We start from the raw sequence: 12,950 nt of genomic DNA, 5'->3' as shown, positions 1-12,950 counted from the left end.
ATGGGGCGGTTGGCCTCACTTTTAGCCTGAACGGCTGAATGGATTTACACCAAACTTGGCAAAATTGTAGGGACTGGTAGCCCGATGTGCCTTTGCTATGTCTCAAGATATAGGCTCCAGTGGTTTTTACGAAAATTAACTTTGAAAAATATATATTGGGCTACATTGGGCTATATATATGTTGGAGCCCAAATGTAGCCCAATGTAGCCCAATGTAGCCCAAAGATGGCCACCAGAGACAAAAAAAAACAAATGTAGCCCAAATATCAGCCAGATGTAGCCCAACTATAGCCCAATGACAGAATGTCCCAGAGTGTTCTAAAGAACAACTAGAGTGCTAACAGTCCTACTTATTACAAAGGTATGGCACACCTGAAGCCATCTTGATTGGAATAAAGTGGTAACTCTTAAAACATTTAATTTAAAAAGGAACAAAATGAGGGGGTTCATTTTGCCATAGAAAGTATGATTAGCGAATATATGACAAAATCCCGCATACCATCAGTCCGCAAAAAAAATCCCGCATGTACTATTAGGCCGCAAATTAACCGCATGCGTGCGGGCGGAATTCCGCCCGTACGCTGAGATTTACTTATTCCCATGTTTCATGACGAGCTGGGCTCGTCATGTGCGTGCCAGGAGGCTACCTCATGACGAGCCCAGCTCGTCATGAGCGTCGAAGGGGTTAAAATAACGAAAACTTTTAGAATGAATATGCCTTTAGCATACACTAAACAACTAAACTACCCTAAACCCTAAAACACTACCCCCAGCATGACCCTACACTACACAAACAGTACAACACTACCCTAAACCCTAAAACACTACCCCCAGCATGACCCTACACTACACAAACACTACAACACAACCCTAAACCCTAAAACACTACCCCCAGCATGACCCTACACTACGCAAACACTACAACACAACCCTAAACCCTAAAACACTACCCCCAGCATGACCCTACACTACGCAAACACTACCACACTACCCTAAACCCTAAAACACTACCCCCAGCATGACCCTACACTACGCAAACACTACAACAATACCCAAAACCCTAAAACACTACACCCCAGCATGACCCTACACTACGCAAACACTACAACACTACCCTAAACCCTAAAACACTACCCCCAGCATGACCCTACACTACGCAAACACTACAACACTACCCAAAACCCTAAAACACTACACCCCAGCATGACCCTACACTACGCAAACACTACAACACTACCCTAAACCCTAAAACACTACCCCCAGCATGACCCTACACTACGCAAACACTACAACACTACCCTAAACCCTAAAACACTACCCCCAGCATGACCCTACACTACGCAAACACTACAACACTACCCTAAACCCTAAAACACTACCCCCAGCATGACCCTACACTACGCAAACACTACAACACTACCCAAAACCCTAAAACACTACACCCCAGCATGACCCTACACTACGCAAACACTACAACACTACCCTAAACCCTAAAACGCTACCCGCAGCATGACCCTACACTACGCAAACACTACAACACAACCCTAAACCCTAAAACACTACCCCCAGCATGACCCTACACTACGCAAACACTACAACACAACCCTAAACCCTAAAACACTACCCCCAGCATGACCCTACACTACGCAAACACTACCACACTACCCTAAACCCTAAAACACTACCCCCAGCATGACCCTACACTACGCAAACACTACAACACTACCCAAAACCCTAAAACACTACACCCCAGCATGACCCTACACTACGCAAACACTACAACACTACCCTAAACCCTAAAACACTACCCCCAGCATGACCCTACACTACGCAAACACTACAACACTACCCAAAACCCTAAAACACTACACCCCAGCATGACCCTACACTACGCAAACACTACAACACTACCCTAAACCCTAAAACACTACCCCCCGCATGACCCTACACTACGCAAACACTACAACACTACCCTAAACCCTAAAACACTACCCCCAGCATGACCCTACACTACGCAAACACTACAACACTACCCTAAACCCTAAAACACTACCCCCAGCATGACCCTACACTACGCAAACACTACAACACTACCCAAAACCCTAAAACACTACCCCCAGCATGACCCTACACTACGCAAACACTACAACACTACCCAAAACCCTAAAACACTACCCCCCAGCATGACCCTACACTACGCAAACACTACAACACTACCCAAAACCCTAAAACACTACCCCCAGCATGACCCTACACTACGCAAACACTACAACACTACCCAAAACCCTAAAACACTACCCCCAGCATGACCCTACACTACGCAAACACTACAACACTACCCAAAACCCTAAAACACTACACCCCAGCATGACCCTACACTACGCAAACACTACAACACCACCCAAAACCCTAAAACACTACACCCCAGCATGACCCTACACTACGCAAACACTACAACACCACCCAAAACCCTAAAACACTACCCCCAGCATGACCCTACACTACGCAAACACTACAACACTACCCAAATCCCTAAAACACTACCCCCAGCATGACCCTACACTACGCAAACACTACAACACTACCCTAAACCCTAAAACACTACCCCCAGCATGACCCTACACTACGCAAACACTACAACACTACCCTAAACCCTAAAACACTACGCCCAACATGACCCTACACTATGCAAACACTACAACACTACCCTAAACCCTAAAACACTAGCCCCAGCATGACCCTACACTACGCAAACACTACAACACAACCCTAAACCCTAAAACACTACCCCCAGCATGACCCTACACTACGCAAACACTACAACACTACCCTAAACCCTAAAACACTACCCCCAGCATGACCCTACACTACGCAAACACTACAACACAACCCTAAACCCTAAAACACTACCCCCAGCATGACCCTAAACTAAACAACCACCACAACTCTACACTACACTAACACAACACTACACTACACAACACTACACTACACTACACAATCACTAACCCACGAAAAAATTAACACAAACCCACTTAACTCTCTCGTCATCGTGGTTTTCACAACGCAAATGCATTTACATACATGCCTTTAAAACGTAATTCTTTGTAAAGGCATGCGCGATAAATGCACATGCGTTTTGAAAAAATGCGGGATAATGGTATGCGAGGTCAATGACCTTGCAGGATAATGGTATGCGGACTGAAAGTCTGCGGGATAAAAAATGCGGGAAAATGGCTGCAAACCATGATTAGCAGCAGACTTCCCTGGTGAGCACTAGCTTTACTACAGTGATCTAATGAGCAACTAGAGTGCTAACATTCAGAATTTATGGCAAATGTGTGACACATCTGAATGCCTTCTTGATAGAACCAAAGTAAACAAGCATTGAAAATGCAATAGATCTCGCCCTCGTTCAAGTTAAAGCCATTCTGTTTGTAATGAGGTGGCTTTTTAGCTTTGCTTTTATTAGTGTTTTTAAAACTTTCATGTAAATAACATGCATATGTATGCATATATGTATATGTATGTATGCATTTATATTTATATAGATATGCAGATTATATATGTTTATATATGTATATTACCTTCTGGCGATAGCCAGTGGGTATATATAGTTAGGATTTTTTCTCTATGGGATTTCTGAAAATTCTATGTCTAATAACTTTGGCGTTTGTGGACGGAATTGGCTGAGATTTTCAGGAAAATGGCACATTTTGTTTCTGAGCAGCCCCTGAAAATTTGGGGGGGTTTCGTCAAGGGGGGCCGAGAAAAAAGGGGGGTCCCAAAACGCGTTTTTCCCATTCATTTTTCCATAGGGCGGTTGGACTCACTTTTAGCTCGAACGGCTGAATAGATTTACATGAAACTTGGCAAAATTGTAGATATGGTTTGCCCGACGTGCCTTTGCTATGTCTCAATATATGTGCTCCAGTGGATTTTGAGAAATTAACGTTTAAAAAAATATATATATCTGTGACAGCGCTCCGGTTAGCGCCCCGGTTCGCGTACCTGACGCGTAACGGAACTTCGTGAAGCGAAGCTGATTGGCTCTCCGGTGTCTGTCAACATTCTAAACAGTCCGGAGCGGCCGCCATCTTGTCTCTCGGTACGATCGAGAGACAAGATGTGGTGAAAAACGAAGGGGGAAATGAAGGAAAGGGGGCAAGGTAGACCACTCCTTACCCCCTAGGATTGATGAGGGGGATATTAAAGTGCCCCGCGGGGCAAAAAATAAAAAAACATTTTTTTTGCGATTTTACGCCGTAGAGGCGCGTCCCGGTACGTGAACCGGGCAGCTCACCGGGCAGCTAACCGGGCAGCTAACCGGCAGCGTAGCTGTCAACATTGTAAACAGTCCGGAGCGGCCGCCATCTTGTCTCTCGGTAGGTTCGAGAGACAAGATGTGGTGAAAAAAGAAGGGGGAAATGAAGGAAAGGGGGCAAGGTAAACCCCTCCTGACCCCCTAGGATTGATGAGGGGGATATTAAAGTCCCCCGCGATTTTTCGCGGTAGAGGCGCTTCCCGGTACGCGAACCGGGCAGCTAACCGGCAGCGTAACGGCAGTCCGCCATCTTGTGTTTTTGGAGCGCCCGGTTCGCGTACCGGGTAGCGTCCCGGTAAGCGTAACAAGGGGAAAACCAAGAGAAACAGTAAAAAAAAAATTAAGGGAATAGATTTCCAGCAAACTTGGCAAAATTGTAGGGACTGTTTGTTTGATGTGCCTTTGCAAGGCCTCGAGATATGTGCACGTGTGGATTTTGTCTAATTAAGGTTAAAAAAAATATATATATCTGTAAGCGTGCTCCGGCACGCTTACGTTACGGGTTTTGTTTGCGCTGCAGAGCCGATACGTCATGGTTATGCGACGCGTCATGAGGCGTCTCACGTGGCTACGTGATACGTCACGTAATAAAGAATATATTTTACAGCTATAGATATTAGCTTTTAAAAAACCAATGAAATTCACTGAAAAAACCATAGGTTATAGACCATATATAGTTAGGAATTTGCATTTACAAAACCTTGAAAATTCACTGAAAAAACCATAGGTTAGAGACCATATATAGTTAGCTGGACATTTTATGGACATAAAACCAATGAAATTCCATATATAGTTAGTTGCACTAACTATATATCGCGCACCCGCAATCCACTGCTGATGATGTCACATATTACATCATTCATGACATGGTCAGTGACATCACTGATGACATCACTGATGACATCTCAAAAGACATCACTGATGACATCACTGATGACATCTCAAATGACATCCCTGATGATATCATGACACACCAATACCAGTTACTACATACGCACTCACTGATTCCTACGTCTACACACACATTCACTCATTCACCCATACAATCACTCATACATACAGTCACTCATTATTACAACACTATCATATGCACTCATACACCTATGCAGACACTCACACACTGCCACTCATCCATTGAGTTACTCACACACCTAGTCAGTCCTGTAAAGAATCAATCACACTTCCATTTCCTAATCTATACAGTTAAACACAGAACACCATACTTCAGTGACATCACTGATGACATCACTGATGACATCTCAAATGACATCACTGATGACATCTCAAATGACATCACTGATGACATCATGACACACCAATACCAGTTACTACATACGCACTCACTGATTCCTACGTCTACACACACATTCACTCATTCACCCATACAATCACTCATACATACAGTCACTCATTATTACAACACTATCATATGCACTCATACACCTAGTCAGTCCTGTGAAGAATCAATCACACTTCGATTTCCTCATCTATACAGTTAAACACAGAACACCATACTTTTCACACATATACTAACACATACTTACTCTCTTACACAATCACTGATACAAGTACACATTGATATGCACAGAGTCACACATCTCCCAGCCAGCCACACACACACTCAGTCTTCCATACATCCACTCATTCTTCAATATGTAAAACATATTTAAACTTTACAAAAACACACAGACACTAGATGATGTCATCAGTGATGTCATTTGAGATGTCATCAGTGATGTCATCAGTGATGTCATTTGAGATGTCATCAGTGATGTCATCAGTGATGTCACTGACCATGTCATGAATGATGTAATATGTGACATCATCAGCAGTGGATTGCGGGTGCGCGATATATAGTTAGTGCAACTAACTATATATGGAATTTCATTGGTTTTATGTCAATAAAATGTCCAGCTAACTATATATGGTCTCTAACCTATGGTTTTTTCAGTGAATTTTCAAGGTTTTGTAAATGCAAATTCCTAACTATATATGGTCTATAACCTATGGTTTTTTCAGTGAATATATATATATATATATATATATATATATATATATATATATATATATATATATAAAGCGGTATGGGGACTGGAGGCAGCGCAGCTGCGCACATGTACTTTTGGGCATGGCTTTATCGTCACAGACGCTGTAATAACTTTTTCCCACTTTACTCCTGCGATACCTACTATGCATTGCTGTGGCATGCTGGACCTTGTAGGCGTTGAACATTAAACGGACTACAGGAAGGTGTATGCAACATGAGATCATCATAGTGGGAGGAGTTGCGGTCTGTGAGGGAGGTGGCAGGTTATATCTTCCTCCCTTACGCTTATCCACACAAGCACATGCACCTGGCGCTGAGGAGGCTAAGAACGCCGAAATGCATCCGCCATAGGAAAAGATTGCATTTTCCGTTGTACGTGCAGCCAAATAAAAGCGCTTCCAAAACGTTCCCCAGCTGCGGCCTTACTCGTTCTTTGAAGGAGTGGAGTGGATATATATATATATATATATACATATATATATATATATATATATATCAATAGACACAGGGCAACTTCGGTGCACACACGGGGCATTAGTGGGCTTTGTCATATCCGCAGACGCGTTTCTGGCTTCTGCCTTCATCAGTGCGGAAAAGCCATCGATGATTGCCCACAGTCTTTTCAACAGTCTTGCCATTTAATAGGTGTATCCTTGGCCAATGAGCGGCCAGCAATGGGGCGTCTTCATTCTCGTTGTTTCTTGCCAATCGCAATGTTCATGGCGCACCCATCATTAAAATAAAATGACAGCTGCATTTCCTGTGGTCCTGTGTCCCCTCGCCTGCCGCTCTACACCTGTGAGTGCCCCACGTATTAGAGAGACACTCCTGCTTTGTATAAGCAACGACCTCACTCGGTCGACAGTATCTGTTAGCGGCGTTTCCGGCAGCCCAAATTAACAGAAAAAACACCATTCCACCCAGGGCCAGCCGAACTCACGGAGGGTGCAACCGAAAAGCGGAGGTGGAACCGCTTTAAAGATCAATAGACACAGGGCAACTTCGCTGCACAGACGGGGCATTAGTGGACTTTGTCATATCTGCAGACGCATTTCTGGCTTCTGCCTTCATCAGTGCGGAAAAGCCATTGATGATTGGCCACAGTCTTTTAAACAGTCCTGCCATTTAATAGGTGTATCCTTGGCCAATGAGTGGCCAGCAATGGGGCGTCTTCATTCACGTTGTTTCTTGCCAATCGCAATGTTCATGGCGCACCCATCATTAAAATAAAATGACAGCTGCATTTCCTGTGGTCCTGTGTCCCCTCGCCTGCCGCTCTACACCTGTGAGTGGCCCACGTATTAGAGAGACACTCCTGCTTTGTATAAGCAACGACCTCACTCGGTCAACAGTATCTGTTAGCGGCGTTTCCAGCAGCCCCAATTAACAAAAAAAACACCATTCCACCCAGGGCTAGCTGAACTCACGGCGGGTGCAACCGAAAAGCGGAGGTGGAACCGCTTTAAAGATCAATAGACACAGGGTAACTTCGGTGCACACACAGGGCATTAGTGGGCTTTGTCATATCCGCGACGCGTTTCTGGCTTCTGCCTTCATCAGTGCGGAAAAGCCATCGATGATTGACCACAGTCTTTTAAACAGTCCTGCCATTTAATAGGTGTAACCTTGGCCAATGATCGGCCAGCAATGGGGCGTCTTCATTCTCGTTGTTTCTTGCCAATCGCATTGTTCATGGCGCACCCATCGTTAAAATAAAATGACAGCTGCATTTCCTGTGGTCCTGTGTCCCCTCGCCTGCCTCTCTACACCTGTGAGTGCCCCACGTATTAGAGAGACACTCCTGCTTTGTATAAGCAATGACCTCACTCGGTCGACAGTATCTGTTAGCGGCGTTTCCGGCAGCCAAAATTAACAGAAAAAAACCATTCCACCCAGGGCCAGCCGAACTCACGGCGGGTGTAACCGAAAAGCGGAGTTGGAACCGCTTTAAAGATCAATAGACACAGGGCAACTTCGGTGCACACACGGGGCATTAGTGGGCTTTGTCATATCCGCAGACGCGTTTCTGGCTTCTGCCTTCATCAGTGCGGAAAAGCCATCGATGATTGGCCACAGTCTTTTAAACAGTCCTGCCATTTAATAGGTGTATCCTTGGCCAATGAGCGGCCAGCAATGGGGCCTCTTCAGTCTCGTTGTTTCTTGCCAATCGCAATGTTCATGGCGCACCCATCATTAAAATAAAATGACAGCTGCATTTCCTGTGGTCCTGTGTCCCCTCGCCTGCCGCTCTACACCTGTGAGTGGCCCACGTATTAGAGAGACACTCCTGCTTTGTATAAGCAGCGACCTCACTCGGTCAACAGTATCTGTTAGCGGCGTTTCCAGCAGCCAAAATTAACAGAAAAAACACCATTCCACCCAGGGCCAGCCGAACTCACGGCGGGTGCAACCGAAAAGCGGAGGTGGAAACGCTTTAAAGATCAATAGACACAGGGCAACTTCGGTGCCCACACGGATCATTAGTGGGCTTTGTCATATCCGCAGACACGTTTCTGGCTTCTGCCTTCATCAGTGCGGAAAAGCCATCGATGATTGGCCACAGTCTTTTAAACAGTCCAGCCATTTAATAGGTGTATCCTTGGCCAATGAGCGGCCAGCAATGGGGTGTCTTCATTCTCGTTGTTTCTTGCCAATCGCAATGTTCATGGTGCACCCATCGTTAAAATAAAATGACAGCTGCATTTCCTGTGGTCCTGTGTCCCCTCGCCTGCCGCTCTACACCTGTGAGTGCCCCACGTATTAGAGAGACACTCCTGCTTTGTATAAGCAACGACCTCACTCGGTCGACAGTATCTGTTAGCGGCGTTTCCGGCAGCCCAAATTAACAGAAAAAACACCAATCCACCCAGGGCCAGCTGAACTCACGGCGGGTGCAACCGAAAAGCGGAGGTGGAACCGCTTTAAAGATCAATAGACACAGGGCAACTTCGGTGCACACACGGGGCATTAGTGGGCTTTGTCATATCTGCAGACGCGTTTCTGGCTTCTGCCTTCATCAGTGCGGAAAAGCCATCGATGATTGGCCACAGTCTTTTAAACAGTCCTGCCATTTAATAGGTGTATCCTTGGCCAATGAGCGGCCAGCAATGGGGCATCTTCATTCTCGTTGTTTCTTGCCAATCGCAATGTTCATGGCGCACCCATCGTTAAAATAAAATGACAGCTGCATTTCCTGTGGTCCTGTGTCCCCTCGCCTGCCGCTCTACACCTGTGAATGCCCCACGTATTAGAGAAACACTCCTGCTTTGTATAAGCAACGACCTCACTCGGTCGACAAGATCTGTTAGCGGCGTTTCCGGCAGCCCAAATTAACAGAAAAAAACACCATTCCACCCAGGGCCAGCCGAACTCACGGCGGGTGCAACCAAAAAGCGGAGGTGGGACTGCTTTAAAGATCAATAGACACAGGGCAACTTCGGTGCACACACGGGGCATTAGTGGGCTTTGTCATATCTGCAGACGCGTTTCTGGCTTCTGCCTTCATCAGTGCGGAAAAGCCATCGATGATTGGCCAAAGTCTTTTAAACAGTCCTGCCATTTAATAGGTGTATCCTTGGCCAATGAGCGGCCAGCAATGGGGCGTCTTCATTCTCGTTGTTTCTTGCCAATCGCAATGTTCATGGCGCACCCATCGGTAAAATAAAATGCCAGCTGCATTTCCTGTGGTCCTGTGTCCCCTCGCCTGCCGCTCTACACCTATGAGTGCCCCACGTATTAGAGAGACACTCCTGCTTTGTATAAGCAACGACCTCACTCGGTCCACAGTATCTGTTAGCGGCGTTTCCGGCAGCCCAAATTAACAGAAAAAACACCAAATCACCCAGGGCCAGCCGAACTCACGGCGGGTGCAACCGAAAAGCAGAGCTGGAACCGCTTTAAAGATCAATAGACACAGGGCAACTTCGGTGCACACACGGGGCATTCGTGGGCTTTGTCATATCCGCAGACGCGTTTTTGGCTTCTGCCTTCATCAGTGCGGAAAAGCCATCGATGATTGGCCAAAGTCTTTTAAACAGTCCTGCCATTTAATAGGTGTATCCTTGGCCAAAGAGCGGCCAGCAATGAGGCGTCTTCATTCTCATTGTTTCTTGCCAATCGCAATGTTCCTTGGCGCACCCATCGTTAAAATAAAATAACAGCTGCATTTCCTGTGGTCCTGTGTCCCCTCGCCTGCCGCTCTACACCTGTGAGTGCCCCACGTATTAGAGAGACACTCCTGCTTTGTATAAGCAACGACCTTACTCGGTCGACAGTATCTGTTAGCGGCGTTTCCGGCAGCCCAAATTAACAGAAACAACACCATTCCACCCAGGGCCAGCCGCACTCACGGCAGGTGCAACCGAAAAGCGGAGGTGGAACCGCTTTAAAGATCAATAGACACAGGGCAACTTCGGTGCACACACGGGGCATTAGTGGGCTTCGTCATATCCGCAGACGCGTTTCTGGCTTCTGCCTTCATCAGTGCGGAAAAGCCATCGAAGATTGGCCACAGTTTTTTAAACAGTCCTGCCATTTAATAGGTGTATCCTTGGCCAATGAGCGGCCAGCAATGGGGCATCTTCATTCTCGTTGTTTCTTGCCAATCTCAATGTTCATGGCGCACCCATCGTTAAAATAAAATGACAGCTGCATTTCCTGTGGTCCTGTGTCCCCTCACCTGCCGCTCTACACCTGTGAGTGCCCCACGTATTAGAGAGACACTCCTGCTTTGTATAAGCAAGGACCTCACTCGGTCCACAGTATCTGTTAGCGGCGTTTCCGGCAGCCCAAATTAACAGAAAAAACACCAATCCACCCAGGGCCAGCCGAACTCACGGCGGGTGCAACCGAAAAGCAGAGGTGGAACCGCTTTAAAGATCAATAGACACAGGGCAACTTCGGTGCACACACGGGGCATTCGTGGGCTTTGTCATATCCGCAGACGCGTTTCTGGCTTCTGCCTTCATCAGTGCGGAAAAGCCATCGATGATTGGCCAAAGTCTTTAAAACAGTCCTGCCATTTAATAGGTGTATCCTTGGCCAATGAGCGGCCAGCAATGTGGCGTCTTCATTCTCATTGTTTCTTGCCAATCGCAATGTTCATGGCGCACCCATCGTTAAAATAAAATAACAGCTGCATTTCCTGTGGTCCTGTGTCCCCTCGCCTGCCGCTCTACACCTGTGAGTGCCCCACGTATTAGAGAGACACTCCTGCTTTGTATAAGCAACGACCTTACTCGGTCGACAGTATCTGTTAGCGGCGTTTCCGGCAGCCCAAATTAACAGAAACAACACCATTCCACCCAGGGCCAGCCGAACTCACGGCGGGTGCTATCGAAAAGCGGAGGTGGAACCGCTTTAAAGATCAATAGACACAGAGCAACTTCGGTGCACACACGGGGCATTAGTGGGCTTTGTCATATCCGCAGACGCGTATCTGGCTTCTGCCTTCATCAGTGCGGAAAGCCATCGATGACTGGCCAAAGTGTTTTAAACAGTCCTGCCATTTAATAGGTGTATCCGTGGCCAATGAGCGGCCAGCAATGGGGCGTCTTCATTCTCGTTGTTTCTTGCCAATCGCAATGTTCATGGCGCACCCATCGTTAAAATAAAATGACAGCTGCATTTCCTGTGGTCCTGTGTCCCCTCGCCTGCCGCTCTACACCTGTGAGTGCCCCACGTATTAGAGAGACACTCCTGCTTTGTATAAGCAACGACCTCACTCGGTCGACAGTATCTGTTAGCGGCGTTTCCGGCAGCCCAAATTAACAGAAAAAACACCAATCCACCCAGGGCCAGCCGAACTCACGGCGGGTGCAACCGAAAAGCGGAGGTGGAACCGCTTTAAAGATCAATAGACACAGGGCAACTTCGGTGCACACACGGGGCATTAGTGGGCTTTGTCATATCTGCAGACGCGTTATTGGCTTCTGCCTTCATCAGTGCGGAAAAGCCATCGATGATTGGCCACAGTCTTTTAAACAGTCCTGCCATTTAATAGGTGTATCCTTGGCCAATGAGCGGCCAGCAATGGGGCATCTTCATTCTCGTTGTTTCTTGCCAATCGCAATGTTCATGGCGCACCCATCGTTAAAATAAAATGACAGCTGCATTTCCTGTGGTCCTGTGTCCCCTCGCCTGCCGCTCTACACCTGTGAATGCCCCACGTATTAGAGAAACACTCCTGCTTTGTATAAGCAATGACCTCACTCGGTCGACAGTATCTGTTAGCGGCGTTTCCGGCAGCCCAAATTAACAGAAAAAAACACCATTCCACCGAGGGCCAGCCGAACTCACGGCGGGTGCAACCAAAAAGCGGAGGTGGGACTGCTTTAAAGATCAATAGACACAGGGCAACTTCGGTGCACACACGGGGCATTAGTGGGCTTTGTCATATCCGCAGACGCGTTTCTGGCTTCTGCCTTCATCAGTGCGGAAAAGCCATCGATGATTGGCCAAAGTCTTTTAAACAGTCCTGCCATTTAATAGGTGTATCCTTGGCCAATGAGCAGCCAGCAATGGGGCGTCTTCATTCTCGTTGTTTCTTGCCAATCACAACGTTCATGGCGCACCCATCGT

The sequence above is a fragment of the Lissotriton helveticus genome, chromosome 4_1 (genome assembly GCF_964261635.1).
Source record: "Lissotriton helveticus chromosome 4_1, aLisHel1.1, whole genome shotgun sequence".
NCBI classification, from domain to species: domain Eukaryota; kingdom Metazoa; phylum Chordata; class Amphibia; order Caudata; family Salamandridae; genus Lissotriton; species Lissotriton helveticus.
The sequence above is the reverse complement of the archived record's forward strand: the minus strand, read 5'-3'. Positions refer to the sequence as shown.